Here is a 6,312-nt window from a genome sequence, read left to right as displayed (position 1 = left end):
GATGTTATTCCTTCACCGTGGAAGTCAATCGTGAACAATTGCTAAGTACGTATTTCATTAGAAAAATTGGTACCCGCCTACGGGATTCGAACATCGGTGCATCGCTAGATCCGAATGCACCGGACGTCTTATCCTTTAGGCCACGACGACTTCAAAATTCTGCGAAGCACTGCTCTTTCTTGATAGTGTTAGTAGTTAGTGTTAGAAAACTCTCTCAGAGGAGCCCGTGCGCTCAGGTACCGGTCCGTGAGTAGCTGGAATAGCCCATTATAATTATTTTTTTTTGTCACGCGGAAATCGCCGAACTTCCGCCCTCCGCTGGGGATGGAGGGCGGGGCATGTCAGAGTCGAACTGACTAAAACCTCCTGTCGCTCAACAACCAACGTCCAAACCTCGCATGAGACAGAACTAACAGAACTTATGAAGAGGCAGAGGGGGGAAAGTGAAGCGTTTAGTGCGGAGCACAGCTCTCCCATCACCCTCCCCCTCGGAACGCCGGACCGGCGGTCGTCGGCGCCACGACCACCAGCCCTCTCGGTCGGCAGGCTATCCGAAGCCCGCCTAGATGGCGCCGGTTAGAGTGAACTATCCTACGGAATACCCCGCTGGACCAGAACCAGCGTGGGTCGAGGATAGCCGGCCTTCCATCACCCGGATGCTCTTGCGTAAAACGCGTGCAGAGCAGCTTGCACGTCGTCTTCTTAGGCCCCCCTCGCCGGTCCCCAGACTGACATGTGAGGGGGACCCGAAACACTTAGAGGGCCAGGGCTTGGGCGAGATCCGCCTCCCTGGCAGCCCGTAATACCTAGTGTTCATTAATCATTTGGGTCAAAAACTGTAAAAACTTGGAACATCAGAAAAAATATGTACATATATCACCAATTTAATGGTGCTGGTGCACTTAGGACACTCGTTCCACTGGGACTTCAACATCATGTTTTAAGGTGGCGACATTCACCTTGTGGTGTCTAAGACCTCTGGTAACTTAATACTAGATGGGCCCATGAGCTCGTTCACCCATCTAAGCAATAAAATATTATATATACATTTTAACCAAAAAATTCCCCTTTGTTTTTGTTTAGTTATCTATACTAATATTATAAAGAGGAAAGATTTGTTTGTTTGTTTGTCAATACAGGCTTGTCTTCGGAGGCTATTCAATAATAGCCTCCGAAACTACTGAACCGATTTGAAAAATTCTTTCACTGTTTGGAAGCTACACTATCCCCGAGTGACATAGGCAATATTCTTTTTTTTAAAATAGGGATCCTTGCTAAAACTCCAATAATGTAACCCAAGGTTATTCAAAACTATCTTTATGATTTTCTTTTTTTAGTAAGCTGACGCAAATAGAAGGGTTGATGTGTGTGTATTATGATTGTTAATTTGGATGTTTTTATTAAAAACTCGAGCGAAGCTGGAGAGGGCCGCTAGTCCATAATAATAATATAATGTTTTCTATGTATATGTTAAATTTGTGAAATATTGTTATTATTTTCGGAATGTAACCCCAGACACGTCACACTATGAAGAGAAAGCAGTAAAAGGAGAAGTATTTTCATGTTTCAAACGTGACTTATAAAAAGGGTAAGTCGGGTGGCTCGATAAATCGTGGGACTACAGAGCTGGAGATTTATACTTCTGTTAGAAAGGTACAAAAGATTTCGTGGTTTCGTAGTCTACGAGGCCAATTAGGTAGTACCCTAGTATTAGTTAGGAAACAATCGGAAGTTACCAGTACCAATAGATTGGCTTCATGATGTTACGTCACAACAAATACACAATATATTCTTCGATCTCGTATCTTCTATTATCTTACCACTTAGGCTTTTGAGATACATTATAAAAAACAGTTCAATAGATTTATTTCAACCTCTTTTTTTTGTTATTTTAATTATTATATTTCAAGTACCACAGTATTCGGTTATAAAGAGCAAAGAGGATTCGTTCAAAGTTACAATGGTACAGGATTCAAACGAATTATTAACGAAATTAATGTATTAAATATTCGAATGGGCTTCCTGAACGAAAATATCGAATGTTACATACCTATATCTTATACGCTTATAAAATCACTAAAAAAATTTTAGTTCACCCATATGACGCAATGACAGTAGTTTAAAGGTATATATTGTGTATGTATGGTAGGCATGTATAACGGAAACAATATTTAAAAAAAACGAATAATAATTAGTGATTTAGATTAGATGCGCGTTTCTTGTTGTAAAAGTGTGTCTTTGCAACACTTATTTTTGCTAAGTTATTAATTACTTTTTGTTTGTTTTGGTCTAATTTTCAACGACACTTGGAAAATTGTGGAATTATACATAGAACAGAATATAATTTTTCAAGGAAAATTGGTTGGGACAAGGTAATATAATGGGAATAGTGTTTGCAACAGGGGATATTTTCGGCAACACGCTGTAAATTAAAAACCATTTTTAAATATTTTTTCCTGTGGTTTTGACCTACTAACTACGGAACTTTTTGATGCGTGTAGTCAGTCAACACACGCTTATCCAGTTTTCATTGTATTATTTACTAGTTTCTTAATAACACAAGCTATCAGCGAAGTCCAGTAATTGGCAATATGTTCTGCGAAATATGAAACTTACAATATATTTATTTTGTTGTGTTTATTATTTTTGTTTTTGCTCTTCGTTTCGTAATAATTAAATAAAGTCAATACTAGCAGAGCTTGAGTTGTATAAAGAAAATGTTGTTTTCTCTGGTCTCTATATATAAATTAGTTGCTAGATATAAATACTACAGTGCATTATTAGCTGTTAGATACCTACTAGAAAACTCAGCCACGTTTCACTGTAACTATTTGTATAATTACGTTGCAATCTTGTACTCTTCTCGTTATTCGTACCTACTCGATGTATTACGTAGACTTGTAGGATATATGTTTTTTTTCCTTGGAGTATAAAGAAACAGCCGCAAATTAAATATTTTCAATTATCTGCGAAAGTTCGATTGTGAATTAAGTGTTCTTCTTCATGTCCTTATACCATTATGTGGGGTCAGCGCAGCGTCCTCGTTTTTCATTCAAGCCTATCATACGTCATCTCTGTACTCATACCCTTCCCATTTTTATTTCACAAATGGACTGTGTTCAAATATTTTTTGGGCGCTCCCTCCTTGATTGCGAACAAAGTGAAAAACGAAGCACGTGAGTTTAATATGTGCTCCACGCAAAATATACACAAATTTTTTGGTCAGCGCTTGATAATGCAGACCTGATACACCATTTAAAGTCATCCTTAAGTCATGTACTGATTTAATAATGGTTTGAAAACTTTCTGTGTTATTTACACGATGGCGCCTGCCGAAATTGTCAATAGCACGTACATACAAGGGACGAGCGATGAATTATTGCACTCCCCTTCCTTTTTTTCCTACCTAAGCTGAGAGCCTTGCGTGGATATTTCAGCGTAACCTTAACTTGAGCGTGTTGTTTGACGGCCGTCTGGTGTAGTGGTAAGTGACATGGTCACTACACAAGGGGGTCGCGGGTTCGAATCCCGCCAAGGGAAGATATTTGTATGATAAATATAAATGTTTTTTCCAGGGTAATGGATGTACTATATTAAATATTTATGTATGTGTATAATAAAAATCTTACATTTATTTCCGTTATCTGGTACCTGTAACACAAGTTCTTTACGAACTTATCACGGGACCAGTTAACGTGGCGTGATTGTTAGTAAATATTTATTTATTTATATTTAACTAGTAGGTGAGCTCACGGGGCTCAAACCTGACGACGTTGCTAACACGAACCCCAGCAAGAGCTGTGCTTCGCAGAATCTACCAGCGGATCGGAAACGCGACCCACTGAGAAGATCTGGCGAGAAACTCAGTGGGCTAAACCTCCCCTTCCACTAACCACTATAAAACAGTTGCGCACTCGGCTCTTGGACCCAACTGCCGATAGGGGACTAACCGCAGCCATTCATATTTTTAGAAAAAGGCATACTTTATATTTCTTGCCGATTCTACTCAGATTACATCATCAAAATCACCTCTTAATAAAAAGTCTTAGTATTTCTTTAAAAACAAAATTTAGTCAACGGAGGGTGAAGGTCAGTGTCAGACAGAATCTTGTATCTAAAGACTAAATTTAATGAAAAAAGTTATAGTAAAATAAAATTCGAATGTCCTTTAGAAAGAGCAAGCCTAAAGTCAATTACGAACATCAATTATTACATCTTAAAGTTTACTTTAATCTATTGTAAAATCAAATTATCATTACGTTAAAAGTGTATTTTAAATTGTGCAAACAATCCTTTTTCTGCCAAATCTGAAAGCGTTATCACTTAACAATGTAACGAGTTGGTTGGAATTACTCCAGTCGAAGCTAAATTATCAAGCAACTAGGGCAGGCTTTAATTCCACTTCCGTTAATGGAATTCATTCGCTTTTCAACAATTCACTGTCCACTTTCTTTTCGAAGTAGGTACTTTAGGAAACGTTTTGTTTCTGACACGTAATCGGAGTTGCGGTTGTAACATCTATTTCTCTTAAACTATAGTGTATTCATTTTAATTAGATTCTTTCCTAGTTACTGTGTATTATTTATACTTTGTTTTATACTTTATATAATTTAATAAATATATATTATACTTTAATAATCAAATGTGGATATATTCTCAATTTGTTTGTAAATGATTTAAAGTAGAATCACGCTATCGTTTCTTTCAGATTTTCATATTTAGTATTTTTAATTAATGTTTACATTCTATCATCTTATCGTGTATTAAAAATTGTAAAAACTGAGAATAAACTATTTTACTTTCGATGTAATCACGCGTACATGCATGTATGTCGAATGCGTTAAATTCCAGGATATTTCAAGAAGATCAAAGTTGTAAACGGCGCGTAGTATGGGATAGGAAAGGAGGGTATAGGAAAGGCGCGTAGTATGGGATAAGATTATTATATACGAGTATTTGGCTAGGTATATGTCTTGAGTTTAAATGTGTTTAGGACTGAAAAAAGGATAAGTTTAATGACTCACTCCGGAGATCGTTAATGCACTTTTCAATTTTCTCACTGGCGAGAGTTCTATGTGCTGTTTGATGAACAAATCAAATTTTATCGTTTTTGCACCGGCACCGTCTTTAAATTTTTTTTTACACACATTTCGCTTTGTTTTCACATGCGCAGTTTTTTTGTAGCGTCAACTGAAGGCGTGGATAGAGGATCGAAGGAGGAATAAGGAAAAGGAAGTTCCTTCCAGTATAAAATATAAAATCTCATACATATACTTTTATCAAAAGGTTTTAAGCTCAACCAATTTAGTCAGAGCAATTCCTGTATTCTGCCACTAGTTGTGAATTGTAGTTGTTGTGGCCACCAGTAGTTGTGTCCTTTTTAAATTAAAGGCAAGTTTGAATTTTTTAATCGGTGGTAGGATTTGTCCGACTGGCTGGCGACCACCCTCCAACTAGAGTCCGCCGCCAAATAGCCTAGCTGTGTTCCGGCGTGTGGGTTGGAGAGCCAGTGTTATTCCTTCCCTTTCCTCTTCCTTGTTGGGGGTGAATCTTGGCGATACCTGGAACATGCGGAGCAGACGTGCGTGTGAGCTCGCGGGACGTGATTGTTTGACGGGGGTATAGGGAGACCCAGTGAAACGGTGTTCGCCGCCGCCCGCCGGTCAGTTGGGGACCTGAACCCGGGTGTCACTACTAAGCTCCGCCCCGGGAAGCTGTCCCGCCAACCGGTGTAAAATCCTGTCGTGCTGTCGTCGTGCCGGAATCGGAGACCGGAGTGGATCCCGGCGATCGCACTCAGGGTGGACTGGGGGCCCTTCCATGCCCTGCGTCAGTCGCTCACGCAACCCGTGGTCGAGCACGTACTGTGCTCCGCGCTTTATTCAGGTATTATCACGATTTCGCCTCGAACATCCTACCCCACCCAATCCCACTCTCCAAATTTTTTTTTTTTTTTTTTATGAAAGTTCGAAAAAGGAAAAGGATTTTGTCGGCGATTCCCCATTCCACATTTAATGTGGATTTCAGCAATGTAAGGGGTCTACATAGCAACCTCGACGCCGTACACCACCATCTTGAGACGGCGCAGCCTGCCCTCCTTTTTCTGACGGAGACGCAGATATCTGCTCCGGATGATACTTCGTACCTTGAATACCCCGGCTACGTATTGGAGCACAACTTCCTGCGTAAAGCCGGGGTGTGTGTATTCTTCCGGGCTGATGTCTGTTGTCGCCGTCTACGAAGCCTCGAACAACGGGACCTGTCCCTCTTGTGGCTGCGCGTAAATCACGGGGGTTGTACCCGAGTCTACGC

This window comes from Bombyx mandarina, chromosome 22 (genome assembly GCF_030267445.1).
Source record: "Bombyx mandarina strain Sakado chromosome 22, ASM3026744v2".
NCBI lineage: Eukaryota > Metazoa > Arthropoda > Insecta > Lepidoptera > Bombycidae > Bombyx > Bombyx mandarina.
Note: the sequence above shows the minus strand (reverse complement) of the source record.